Source organism: Tenrec ecaudatus, chromosome 11 (assembly GCF_050624435.1).
Source record: "Tenrec ecaudatus isolate mTenEca1 chromosome 11, mTenEca1.hap1, whole genome shotgun sequence".
NCBI classification, from domain to species: Eukaryota; Metazoa; Chordata; class Mammalia; order Afrosoricida; family Tenrecidae; genus Tenrec; species Tenrec ecaudatus.
The window spans coordinates 105,680,633-105,695,661 of record NC_134540.1 but is presented as its reverse complement, the minus strand read 5'-3'; positions in this window follow the sequence as shown (position 1 = coordinate 105,695,661).

Here is a 15,029-nt window from a genome sequence, read left to right as displayed (position 1 = left end):
GTTCCTTAGGGACATGGCAGGGGATGATCGGGGGATATATGGAAGAAAATGTTCTGAAATTGTGGTAAGGATCACACAACTCTTCTTAATATGATGAATGATTAAATTGTATGCTAAGTGAAGTCTATGTCAACAAAGCTTAAAAAAAAAGACACTTCCCCCGAATTTTTTTCAATCATGGAGAGTGTCAAAGAGAAGGAAAAACATATTTCTGCTGTACCAGAAACTCTTAGATAAAAGCAAAGGAATTTTGCAGCATAAATTGTCAAGCACCTCAGAAGGAAGTTTGCCCAAAATATGCTTCAAAAGGCAAGGAGAACGCTTCCCTATGAGGAAGCTAAGCACTATCCTAATGAATGTGGGCAGATGTATAGCCTGAGATTTGAATGACTCGGGTAGCTTCCAGGTACCTAGAGAACCCAAGCTGGCATTTGCTAGGAGCCAGAAGTTGATCAGTGTCGTGAAGCCAAAGATGTGAGAGATACTAGAGTCTTTGCCTATCCCAGATCTTCAACGGCACCTTTGTTAAACTCAACCAGGCTTTAGTTAACAGGCTATGGGTTGTGAAGCCATATGTTGCATGAGGTACCCAAACTAGACATCAGTGAATGAGCTGACCTACAAACCTGGCTATGACATAATCAATAAGAAGTGTCATGACAGATATCCAGTTGATTGCCAGATCTTTTGGTAAATATGGCACCATTTGCATGGAAGATCTCGGTCAAGAGATCTGTATTATTGGGACATGCTTCAATGAAGCAAACAATTTCCTGTGGCCATTCCAATGATCTTCTCCGAGGGGTGGAAGGACCACTCATTTTGGAGGAGTTGAGATGCTGGCAACAGATCTTATTCGAAGCATGAACTATGGTTACGGTGTCTACCATGATTATTTTTGTATTCTGTTGGCTTACTAAAATAGTATGTTTTCAATTAGAAAATAATAATCATACCTCCTCTCCCAGATTCTGATTTAGTTATCAGATGGATCCCAGACATCTTTATTAAAAACCAGTTCTGTTGATTCTAACAGAAAGCAAGCATTGTGCCCACTGCCCAGTGCCCCTGCATTCCCAATGACCAAACTCACTGGTCCCACTGTTAATGCTTTTCCTGGGAGGCAGGAACTCAACAGGCCTGAGAGAGCCAGGAATTTATCGTTTTAACAATTTACCTGGTGTGTGTCCCACCCCTCCCCAACTACTTCATGTGTCACAAAAGAATTGATATCCATTTCAATTGTACTTTTTCTCCTTTTAAAATCTCTCAGACCAGGGTTTCTATCTGGTAAATAAAAAACAGAAGAGTTTTTAAGGCAGTGGCTCTTCTTTGTTTTCTATTTTAAAAATTAAATCTATTCACTTATTTGATGATCGTTTCCTTCTCATTTGTGGAATATCACCTAAACAAAGAAAAACACTGTAACTGGTTGCACATCCCACCACATACAAACAATGGCAGTCTCAGCAAACCCCTCTGTTTGTGATTCTTTCCCCGTCTTTGCCTCCACCCACCATCTCTGCTTCTCCTCTTGTCTCTCCCCTCTCCCACCCCATGTAGTCATAGTCTTCATCTTTTCCTTCAGCGTGAAAACCATTTTTTCTTGTTTCTCACCTTTTTAATAATGGTGTCATGAAATATTTGTCTTTATGAGATTGACTAACTTTGCTGAATAGAATGTCTTCCAATTTTGTCCGTGTCTTGGGGTGTTTGATAGGCTTATTGCTTTCAGGGATGCATAAAATTCCATTGTGTGGGTGGACCTGAGTTTATTTACGCATTCCTCCCAGAATGTTTGTTCTTCCGTCTTTTTGCTATTACTGAAATTGCTGTGATAAACATGGGTGTGCATATATCTGCTTGTGTTTTGTTTTGGGTTGTGGATTTGTATCACCCTAAGACCCTGCTTTTGAAAACTGAACTATAATTTATTTGGCAGTGCTCTGAAAGTCAAAGAAATATCTGAGTTAACTCGGAAAGAGTTAACTCGGAAAAATATGAGATGTAAGTGACTTGCTGAGATCTCTGTTCTCTTTCCCTTCTACCTGTCAATAAAGTTCAGAAAGCAAGTTTTATGCATCAAGGAACTATTTTTTATCAAGAGATGCTTCATATTTCTCTCTTTTGATATCATTTATAAATCTACCATACTGAGCTGGGTTGTTTTTTTTTAAGAAACTGCTTTTTCTTTATAATTTTCATTACCTTTCCTTAGCCTTTAGGTTTTTATCATAAATCCACATTTCTCTAATCTAGAGGAAGCAAAATTATGTATAGGAATGGTTGCAGCTTTAATATCATTTTCATTATATTATAAAATAGAGAATGACCCTATATATACATAAATATATAACAATAGGGATATAGGTCTATGTACATATATTTGTATGTTAACTATTAAGGTAGCAGATGGACATTGGGCCTCTACTCAAGCCCTCCCTCAATTCATGAATTTTGCTCTAATAACCTGGCATTCTGTGATGCTCACCTGCCTGACATGATTGCTGAAGACAAAATGGGTGCATTAGCAAATGAGGTAAAAAAAAAAAAAAGGTGATAGTACCCAGCTATTAGAAGATATAGTGTCTGGGGTCTTAAAGGCTTGAAGTTAAACAAGCAGCCATCTAGTACGGAAACAACCAAGCCCACATAGAAGAAGTACACCAGCCTGTGATCACGTGGTGTCGACGGGATCAGGTACCAGGCATCAGAAGATCCAAAACAAACAATCATACGAGGAGGGTTGGAGGGGAGACCCAAAGCCCATCTGTAGACAATTGGCCGTCCCCTCACAGAAGGGTCACATGGAAGAAACAAGTCGGTCAGGGTGCAGTATAACACTGATGAAACACACAACATTCCCCCAATTCTTTAATGTTTCCTTCCCCAACTACCATGCCCCAGTTCTTCCTTACATATCTGGCTAGACCAGAGCATGTACATTGGTGCAGATAAGAGCTCTGAACACACAGAATCCAGGACAGATAAAGCCCTCAGGAACAGTAATGGGAATATCGATACCATGAGGGTAGGGAGAGAAGGGTGGAAAAAGGGGAGCTGATCACAATAATGACCATATTACCCCCTCTCCCAGGAAGACGAACAACAGAAATGTGGGTGAAAGGAGACAGAAGACAGTGTAAAATATGGAAATAGTAATTATTTACAATTTATCAAGGATTCATGAGGGTGGAGGGTACGGGAGAGAGGAAAAAAAGGAGGAGCTGATACCAAGGGCTCAAGTAGAAAGAAAATGCTTTGAAAATGATGATGGCAACATATGCACATGCGTGATTGATACATTGATGTGTGGATTATTATAAGAGCCGTAAGAGCCCCCAATAAAATTATCTATGAAAAAATTTTTTAAATAGAGAATGACTTTAAAACAGCAACAACTAGACTTCCCTTCCAACTCACCAGCTTGCGTAGGTCCTCTTCTAAAATTAGGCTCTGACCTACTTCATGTCAGTTATTAAGAAGTAAAAGGGGGGAAATTTAACCTAACTGTAAAAATGGCTCCTTTTTTACATTGGAATCAATGGAAATGAAGTCACTGTGAAAATGGGAACAGAGAAAAGATAATTTATTAAAAAAAATATTCACAATAACTACACATACAGTAAGAAGGGAAAAAGTGTTTATCAAAACCTGCAGATACAGATACAGAGATGATACAGATATATATAGAGAGATAGATATAGATATAACCTAAATGATCCAAGCTTAACGATTTTATACTCCTATTGTTAATGGAGTGTGACAGTTACATAATCTCTTGTCAACTTGCAAAAGGGTGAAGTCTAGCCTGATCTGGACTGGATTGGGATGTTTTCTTAATGTTCAATTGGTCTTTGCTTAATGTTCAATAAAACTCTCTCTTACACACATGGTGTCTCTGGATTTGCTTCTCTAGTGAACCCATACTAACACATGGAGGCTAAGATGTCATGAGCCATTCCTGAAGGTATCCAACATTCTAGAAAAATGAGGGAGGGGTGACCATAGGTGAACTAAAAAGAAAACATTATTCTCTATGGTGGGAAAAATCTCACTTCTTTTGACTTCGTTTTGGTTGGGCCAGAATATAATCCTATTCCTCCTCTGAGCTTCTTTAGGTGGGATGTTTACCTCCTTGCTCTTTTCCTGTCTTTGCTCTGGCTGCCTATTGTAATAAGAACACATGGCTTTTAATTTCTTAGAAACCCATAAACACGTCCCCACTCCCAGCTAGTCCTAGAGCTTTGGGACTTGGCTCAAGGGAAGTCCCTCTGGGACATGGGGGTACAGGGAACGGTGTAACCCTTTGCTGGGCATGCCAACACAGGAGTGTATGCTGGGCCCCTCTAGGGTTTCCTGTATAGGCGCCAATAAATTTCTTCCCTTTTGTTTAAAAAAAGAGAAAGAAACCCGTAAACTTGAAACTGAAATAAAAATTGTATTTTTTACAGAAGCTCTTTCAGTCAAGCTTTTTAGTTCCCTTCTTCTATAACTTCCAGGCTAATCCAATTACCGGCTGTCTATAGTTGTGTTTCAACATTTGAGGGGTAATATAGAGCAGAGAAGAGGCTGGGTGGCTCAGTGGCTAACACGTTCAACCAATGGAAAGGTTGGGGGTTCGAGCCCATCTTTCACTCTAGGAGAGAAAGCTGTGACACTCTGCTTCCATCAGGATCACGGCCTCGAAGTCCCTGTGGGTCAGTTTTCCTCTGTCTTCTAGGGTCTTGGTGAGTTGAAATGAACCCACCAGCAATAGGTTTGGGTTTGAGTAGTTTGACAAAATAAAGTGAACAATAAAAGTCTCGTTTTAAATGGGGAAAACTTTAAAAGAGATACAATTGTGCCCACATGACCACAGGGCAGCCTTGCAGGGGGGTAGTGGCACGTAATTATTAAAGATGTTGCTCTGAAATAATGGTGGTCTTCCTCCCATTCCCCTCACCCTAACCCACTTGGTTTAGATAGGCTAATATACTGATCATTTCGGTCTAAATTGTGTTATGCTTTACATTTCAGGTCACATAGACTTAATGATTTCAAATAAAAAACCAGTCGCTGCTGCACCGTCTCCTTGTCCTGAAACCCTATGTGTGCCAGAGTAGAGGATCGGCCTGTAGGATGGCCAGTGGTTGATTTTTCAAAAGCAGATCACCAGGCTACCCCCTCCACACACACAAAGTACCTTTGAGTGGGCTCAAACCTTCAACCTTGTGGGTAGCAACCAAAGGTGTTAATGATGTGCAGAACACGAGGACTCCAAATGGAATTAAAGTCCTTCTTTATCAACACGGCAAGTTCACAGAGCAATAACATACTTTAAACCAGAAAGAACAAATGTTGAATTCATTTGAACAAAGAATAGCCATCGCTATCAAAGGGGAATCAAAGCGATGGGTGGGAGATGCTGACTCAGCCTCTCCAAGGGTAGCCAAGGATGGGCAGAAAACGCGCCGAGATGAGATCAGCGTCCGATTGACTAATGAGCAAGGTGAGCTGAGGCTTATCCTCTATCGTGAGCCATTGCAGGGTTTTAAATGTTTTTTTAAGTACATCAAAGATTCTTTTCAGGTGTGGCTGACATCTGCCTCTCTCCCAATCCGACTATACTGTACATGCTTCCAGAATCAAAATCCCTTTCCAATTGACAGACAATCCCTGACAGGGAGGGGAGGAACCCTGGTGGCTCTGCAGGTTAAGCGTTGGACTGCTTAACAAGGTCAGCCATCCCCACCACTAACCAACCACTCTCTGCTTCCATCTAGATGTGCAGTCTTGAAGACCCAAGGAGCAGGTTTAGTGTGTCCTACAGAGTCACCGTGTGTCAGAATTGACTTCATTGGCACCCGGTTTGGTTTTCTGTTTGAAAGTGGGAGTACCCACTGAGCAAGGTAAGCACAGACTTCCCCGGGCTTACTTACTAATCTAGAGTGAACATTTTCACCTGCCTATTGGGTAATCCAACCCTGCACGAGATGCTTCTTGTTGCTGTTGGGTGCCACTGCGTGGTCCTGACCCACAGCGACCCTGCACACTACACAGTGAAACACTGCGAGGTCCCGCGCCGACCTCACAACTGTTCCTGTGCTTGAGCCCATTGCTGCAGCCACGGGGTCAGTCCATCTCCTGGAGGGCCTTCGTCTCTTTCGCTGGCCCTGGACTTTATCAAACAGGATGTCCTGCTCCAGGGAGCAGTCTCTCCTGACAGCATGTGAGACAGAGCCTCACCAGGAGCTTATACTTCTTTCAAGACGGATTGGTTTGTCCTTTTAGCAGTCCATGGTATGTTCCATATTCTTCACCAGTGACACGATTCTCACATCGATTCTTCTTCACTTTTCCTAATTTAATCTCCAACTTTCACATGCGATGAGTTGCTTGGTGGGAAAGAATTACAGAGCCTGAGTCTCTGGCAGAGTTAGCTGAACACAAGTAGACTAGGACAGTTGAGCTGAAGCCAGAAGAGAAGCCAGTAATCACAGCCTTCTGTCATAACCTTCCCAGTTTCTCCGAGAACACGGACATCTACTCAACAGTTGTGTTGGGTGTTATGAGTCCAACGAGACAAAAATCTGTGCTAGCAAATTCTTTCCTTGAGACTGATGGGGGAGAAAAGTTCCAAAATATAGATTTAGCATCAAGGAAAAGTTCGACAAGAGTAGATTTCCCCTCACTCCTTTAAAAAGACTTTCTACAATTGGACTGCCTCACCCTGAGTTGGAGACTCGGCTTCACCTGTCCTGCACTCGGCAGCCCCCTAATGAATTTTCACTTCTTGCAAACTCTAAAATAGCACACCTGTGGCCGTAGAGCCACTTCTGACTCACGGTGGCCTCCTGCGTTACAGAATAAAACGATTCCCTGGGGTTTTCTTAACTGTGGTCTTCACAATAGCACTGCACCCATGGGTGGGTCACCTTGGGCAACCATTGAGTTAATGACTGATTGTAAAACCCTGGCAACCCAGAGAGGCCTTTTCCAGGTCCAGCCAGGCCTGTTCAATCTTATAACAAACAAACAAAAGCCACTACAACCTCTGTTGGCTATTCATTGCTTTTCCCTGCAAGCAAGTACATTTAAGTGGTGTTTGTCCTGGTGCTAAACAATGCCAGGTCTCATGAAAGCAAGTGCACCTATGGTGCCCATGCAGTTAGTCTACCAGTTGGTCCTGGATCCCTGACTTGTTTCAATTCGTTCTCTTCAGGCCAGCAGAGCAGCTCAAGGCTCTGTCCAGCTTACCCATTTCCTTCCAAACCCTGTGCCCAAGGCTTTGACTTTTTATCAGGTTTTCTTTCCATGGGAAGTCATAAACTTCAGCTGCATGGCTGTAGCCAACCTGGTATTTTCATGTCATTCCTGACAATATTGTTCTTTGGTCGACCAATGGTAGTCATGGCCTGATGTCATTTACAGATGTTGTTCATACTCACGCCTCATCTGCACCCCAATTGGACTCAGGTTTTGCACGTTCCTAGTGCTTCTATACAAGGGAATGGGGGTGGCATCTGAGCTCCCCTGACTTCCCCAGAGGGAAGAAGACTCAAACTTGACATTCGCCCAAGGTTGATTCCTATGAGGCAGAGGTCAGCTACTTCTCCACGCTATAGGTGTCTTACCAACTCTGACCCCAGCCTTTCCTCCCAAGGCTGACCTACATCTCTGCTGTGCTCAGTAATTCATTGCAGTGACAACAAAGAACTCATAGATGATAATTATAATGTTGTGGGGTTTATTGGGGGAGGTGAACAGATCAGAGGTGCTCAGGATACAGTTCTTTCTGGCTGTGTCGGAGAGCACACCTCTTTCTCTGGGCCTTCGCCTCGCGGTCTCACAGCCCCTTTGACTCTCATCACTCCGTCTTTTGCTCCGGGTCTTGGTTCTGCTGCCACTCTGCTGCCACTCTTGTGCCACAGCTTTCTGGCCCAGGTTCAAGGAGGTTCAATGCGCAGGGATCCCAGAGTCCAAAAGATGCACACCATACCTGCCCTGTCTTTTTTGATGGGAATTAAATCCTCACTTCCCCTTTCTTTAAAACAAAACAAAACAACAACAACAACAAAACCCAGTTTTATTGGCACATAATCCATATATCATAAAATTCAATAGTGCAAGCACCCCACTTGCCAAGTGTTTACAATCACAGTTAACCCTGTTAACAATCATTCAAAACTGAATCCTGCAACCCCATTGGCACCTTTCCCCACTTTGCTCTTACCCACACCCACTAGGAAAAGTTGTTTGGTGGGAGTCACGACGTCTCTGGCTAGAAGGGTCCTGTTCAGTCATTACGGCCTGCGGACTCACATCCCTCCCTCGCCTGGAGACCGCTGTGCCCGAGGAGAGCAGGTACTGGGCACTCCTTCAGGTTACCACTAGGAAGGGCATCTTACGTACGTCTGTCTTCTTGACTGGTGTAGAGGCTACTGGTGCCTCCCCCTCTTTTACACACACACACACCTCACATTCACTTCCAAAGTCAAAGGCTTCCTTTCTCAAATAAACCACAGGTATACCTCAACTGAAGACATATTCAATTATTGTGAATTACACTTATGACTATCTGCTCGGGGGGCATTGTATACCTTATCAGTAGTATATACTACATACAATGTTGCAGTGAATAATTGGCTGGTGTTATCATTCTCCTATGCCAATCTTCAATGAAAAATTATAAAGGGTAATAATAATGAACACCTTTAAAAAACAGAGACGTCTGAGACACAGCAGAATTAACTTATGATAGTCGTTAGAACAAAGTGTTGTTGTGAATTAGGACTGCATGTTCTTGTGGTGTAGCAGTTATGAGTTGGGTGGCTAACTGCAAGGTCAGAAGTTCGAAGCCACCAGTTTACCATGGTAGAAAGATGAGGCTTTCTACTCCCCTAAGGAGTTACGGTCTTTGAAACTGAGAGTCATTTTGAGTTTGGAATCACTTCAAGGACAATTAATTTTATTTTGGTTTAGCGCTTGCCCTTATATTGGGGTCAGCCATTGTGAAAAACTGTGCTCACTGTCGTGCACATAGTTGCTCCTCAATAGATGGATGAGCAAACACATCCTTCGCAGGCCACCTGTTTTGTAGATAGGATTTCTGCATCGGAATTGATTGACCTGGAAGGATTTTCCCAGGAGCAATCATCTCCTTCTATAAAAATTAAGGCCTTTCCAACTAAGAGACCTGGAAAAGAGGTTGTAAGATGAAAATATTGAGAGAGAGAGAGAGAGAGAGAGAGAGAGAGAGAGAGAGAGAGAGAGAAAGCGTCCACTGAGTAAATGGCTGCTACAGCAAAGTGTGGTGAGGAAACTAGGGGGCTCCCTGCTATCAGAAGGACTAGTGTCTGGAATCTTAGAGGCTTGTCTTAAGACAAGCCGTCTTCTACGTGAGGTGTCAACTAAGTCCACATGGAAGAAACGCACCAGATGGTGTGATCCCAGGACTGTAAATAATGAAATCCAAATCCAGAGGAGAGAATGGCATCAGAGCTTAAATTGTGAATAGCTGGTTTGCAGAAAGAGATGAATGACAGTGGAAACCCCAAATCCATTTATTTGGAGGGTCCACACATGGATTAAGCCTCTGAAGAAAGATCCCCTCGGATCAAAATTGAGGGACATGAATGGCCCTATTATCAGGTAGAGAGCATTGTAACGATGGTCATGGCGGATGTAGTGAAAGGTTAAAATGCAATATCGTATCATTTGATCCGCTTTTGACCCATTTTAAACTTGTTTCAGTTAAAAACATTAAGTGAAGGGAAATTCACATGGATTTGTCTTCTGGTGACTCCTCTCTGACCATGGACCAGGGTTGGGAATAGCGTTGTTATCTGCAGAATGCACTGCAAAGTGGGTTATTGCGGATGCAGTTAGGTTCAAATTTAACACCTTGTCATTTTCTTTCCCTTTTGATCGATTTAACACTTACTCTAGTTTTTAATATTTTCTGCTTCCTTTTCTATTGACCGTTTAAATCTGCTCTCCTTTGCCATTGTTGTTAGTGTGTTTGTTTTTTCCGTATGTAAAATCCAGGGGAGGTCCATCTAAAGGAACTGGATTAGTGGTTCTTGTGAGTGTGGCAGGGGGAGTTTGGGGAAGTGGAGAGCTAATAACGATAAGTACAAGGACAGCAAACATGTTCTAAAGCTGATTATTGGTCATGATTGTCCAGTTCTTCTTGCTGCGATGAGCTGATCAATTGTATGATGTGTGAACTATATACCATCAGAACCGTGAAGAGAGAGAGAGAATTCTTTCCCCCCTGTACCAGCACGAAGGGGAGAACTAAGATCATAGGTTAGTTATGAAATCATTCAGTATCTCGAGCCAGCACATTGCCTTTTATGGACACCACTGTGGAGGGCGCTGCCCGGGGAGTGATTTTCCATCACATTCTATATAGTTCACAGCTGCCAGTCACAGCAAGCAGAGCCAGAAAGAAGATATTCAAGCCTGTGTCATGTGGTACAAAAGCATAAGGCCAAAATCATATATGGAAGAACATTTTATTTACTCTACGACCAGAAGAACGCTCATACCCCTCCCTCCTGGTTCGTTGGCAGTGTGCTAGGATCTCTGTGTTGCAAGTGAGGAAATGAGTCACACAAGCTGCCAAAAGAATGTGCCGAAGCCTCGGAGTCTGCTGTCGGAGCAGGGCTGGAAGAACACGCTCCTGACCATTCCCCTTGCATGTGCCGGGGAGTGAAGGGCTTTCCTCACAGTTTCAGAAGGAATTTTGTTTCAAGTGTGTTTCTGTAAGAGAACAAGACTGCATGATGAATGAGCCACATGAAGGCCAGTGATGAAATGTGAACACTGGATTCCCATCCCTCAACAACGAGGAGTTTAATAGAGCTGAGCACCTGTAAAATGAGGTCTCTACCTTCAAGCAGTTACCCTGCTGGGAAGTCTCTGAATCCCATATTCTTTCTACAGGACTGGAGCCTAGGAACTGGCTTGATGAGACAGACCAGCGCAGGAGGGTCTGCACCTGGAGTCTAGACATGGTCATGACAGATGCTTGCAGGGAGGAAGCCACAGGCAAGCAGCTCCTTGCCTGCTCAGAAAGGCCTGGCTGGCAATGGACCAGGCAGTGCTGAGCCTTTGGGAGATCCAGAAATGAAGCCAAAGTGGGTGTTCTGCAGGCAGCCGAGGCCTGGCAGCAGGGAGCAAGTCACAGATGGTGCTATGAAAAGACAGGTTGTAAACCTGCCACTCAGGACTCACTAAAGGGATATTTACTTGTTAAGACTTCTAAAGAATTATAGTGCGTGTGTGCAAAAGAAAAAAATGTCGGCCAATTTTTGAGGAACAAAGTGTTACAAAGAATACACTGCAGTAAAAATTTAGGACTGAGAGAGAAAATCCATGTGCCAAGGAAACAAAAATGCAGACGAAGAGGTCAGTTACCAGACGAAGGTTCAAGAAAACCCAACACCACAGCACGCTTGAGGAGGACTCGCCAGAAGCAGACTTTCAACGTTCCTTGCATCTGAAAACACGGGCCCGGTGGGCCCGGTCAGCTAAACTTTGGACTCCCCACCAGCCATTCCAGTCAAGATATGCATAACTCCAGAAACTTGGTATAGGTCACTCTGAGTGCGTCAGGGTGGGGCCCTTTATCCACACTTATTCAATTTGTATGCGGAGCTGGACTATATGAAAAAGAAAATGAAGCTTCAGGGATGAAGGAAGGCTTATGAACAACCTGAAATATGCAGATGACACAACTTTGCTTGCTAAAAGCAAAGAGGACGAAGAACTCACTGTTCAAGATCAAAGACTAGTGCTGCCTTCAGTGTGGATTTCAACATTACAACTCAGTGTACAGAAAACCTCAATCCTCACGACTGGATCGAGAGACAATATCCTGATAACAGGAGACGAGAACGAGATAGTCTAAGATTTCACGTTGCTTAGAACCACACCCGATGGTAATGGAGGCAGCAGCTAAGAAATAAATGACGTATTGCATTGGGCAGATCTGCTGCACAAATCCCAAAATCAAACTCACTGCCATTGAATCGATGCGTGTTCATCATGATCCTAGAGAACAGGGTAGAACTGCCCCATGAGTTTTTCAGATTGTAAGTGTTTATGGAAATAGAAAGCTTCAACTTTCTCCAGAGAAGCTGGTGGTTTCAAACTGCTGACCCTTCAGATCACAGCTCAACTCGTAACCACTGCGCCACCAAGACCTCTTTAAAGTGTTGAATGGCAAGTGTGTTACTTTGAGGACTAAGGTGTGCCGGACACAATCTGTGATCTTTTCAATCACCTCACATGCATGTTAATGTTGGACAATGAATGATTAAGGAAGCCTGAAGAAGAATTGGTATGTTTGAATTATGGTGTTGGTGAAGAATATAGAAAATGCCATACGCTACCAGAAGAACAAACAGATCTGTCTTGGAAAAATATACCCAGAATTCTCCTTAGAATCGACGATGCTGAGCCTTCTTCTAACCAACTTTGGTCACGGTATCAGAAGGGTAAAGGAGAGGGGCAGCAAAAAGGAGGAAGGCTTCGACAAGGTGGACTGACACCGTGGCTGCAGCAATGGGCTCCCACAGAGCAACTGTGGTGGGGATGGTGTAGAGCACAGCAGAGGTTGGTTCCGTTGCACATAAGGCTGCTCTGAGTTGGAACTGACTCGACAGCACCAAACAACAACAACATGAGACAGAATTGCTATCCGTGGATTTGTTTGTTTGTTTGCAGGACAGGATTAGCCAAGAATGGAAGGTGGTGAGCTGAGGTTGTTTCCTGAACTAAGGAGAGAGGACATCATCCCACTATAGGATTAGGGATGCTGAGTGGGCCGGGGAGTGAGGCAGAGGCAGGATATTGCTAAGGAGTAAAGGGAGGGAGGAGGGAGGAGGGAGGAGGGAGACAGCCCTTCTTAAAAATTGGGACCCTGATGAAAGGGCGGCCAAGTTTCCCAAAGCAGATTGGCAACCAAAGCAAACTTCCCCACCTCCACTTCGTAGGAAAACGGAGGCTTAACTGAGAAGTTAACTGGATTTTTGAGAGCTAATAGTTTCTGAGATCACCCTTGGCTCTCGTCTATTTTGTTTTTGTCAATCAATGTCTGAGATACAGACACAAGATTCATAGCTAACAAAATAGAAAGTGATAAAATTTGGGGAAGCTAGAAAAGCTTTCCGATGAAAACAGGCCTTTAGAACCCCAGACATTATTTCTTCTGCGAACCCGGCACCCTCCAGTTTCATCAGCACACTTTGCTAACACACCCTTATCTTCAGTGGTCTCTTCCTGAGGGCGAGCATCAAGCAGGGCCGTGTCATAGGGACTAATTGTTCTTCCGTTGGGGCTAGAATTAGTGCAAGTCCCAAATCCACGCATGCGTCTATGGTTTATGTATAACTCTGGTTAGAGACATCATTGTTATTTTACATTATAGAGAATTATCCATCCTCCTCCTGGGTCATTACTTCCACTACCATCAAATCGATGCTGAATTATAGCCACACTATGGACAGGGTAAAACTGCCCATGTGAGTCTACAAGCCTGCAAGTCTTCAAAAGAGTCGAACGCCTTATTCTTCCGCTGGGGAGCTAGCTGGTGTTTGGGAGTTACTGACCTTGCTGTTAGCAACCCGCTGTGTAATCACCACACCTGTAGGTTTAGCCAATGGTATAGAGTTTAAAGCACTGCTGAGAAATGGAAATTGTACAAGTATATGAATTGTGGTACATAAATTGTTGACTTAGACAGCTTAAACTCTGAAGGGATTGGACACTATTTACATCAACTATGGGATTGGCATTAGGAAAATCTTCCAATAATATTCATTTACAGAAGCAGAGTCACACATACCAGATTAATACATGTCATAATGAAGCAAGGAGAAAATTAAAATAGTAAGCGTACGGTAGAGCCAGATCACCTTTAATTGGGCACATTCAAGGCAAGAGATTTAAACCAAAGTACAATGTTGGCCAGTTCTAGGCCCTTAGGAAAGGGCAGTCATCTGTTTCCTCTCACCCTCGGGAGTTTCAGCCTTAGGTCTAATGGCTACAGATGAGTTTGAGGCAAAGCCCAGCTCACTTAGTGGTGTTTCCACATCAAGTCCTACTGGTATAGCCTACGAAGGAGGTTGGGTGCCTCAGAAGAACAGAGTCTAAGTCCCAGTAGTCTATGGCACATGGACTGGGTAACCAAGGACTATGAAGAAACTAGGTCGAACGTGTCCAATCAGGAACCTAGAACCAGATATATTTTCCCTTGGTCCAGGAGGCCTGATCTCATCGATGGTTTTGAGTTTGGTTTCACATTTTTCTCCGGCTCTGTCCAGGACCTTTTCAGAGCTGTTGGTGGTGTGGTACCCAGACATCATCTCGTCATCTCAGCCTTCTGTCTCAGGCCTGTGGAGACCCCTGTTTGTGTGATATGTTACTCCCCTCATCTACAGACCTTTCCGTCCTCACTCTTCTTGCTTTCCAATGGGAAGAGACCAAGAGTTGCACCTCGTGGATGGGCTGACCGTGAGCTTATAAGGCCCCGCTGGCTAGTCTCTAACGTAGGACAGCCCACATCGTCCTGCGAACTATGCTATGGCAATTGACCTTGGGGTTCCCTGAGACTATGTTCATGACCCCCCAGGCCTCGTGACTAAAATGTTTGGTTAAGTCTAAGGCGTTTGTATAACTTTTCCCTCTTTGTGTTCCACCATATTTAAGCTTCTATGCTTATATTTGTACAAAGATAACCACACGTACACAAAAACCCTCTTTCAAACTCATATCTATATGCACACACATACACATATATACACACATATACATATATATATTCATTGGTATATTCCCACTCACTATCCCGTATGTGTTTAGTCTATGTCTGTCCAAGCATCTACTCTTAGATCCCCACTGTCGCAGGCTTATGCATATAACAGATTTACCTTTGTTGCTTTGAACTCTTGGAAACCTCCAGTGTCTTCCCGTCTCCATATTTTCCCCTAATCTTTCCCTTCTTGTATATTGCCTTTCCTGTCACCCAACTTAACCCT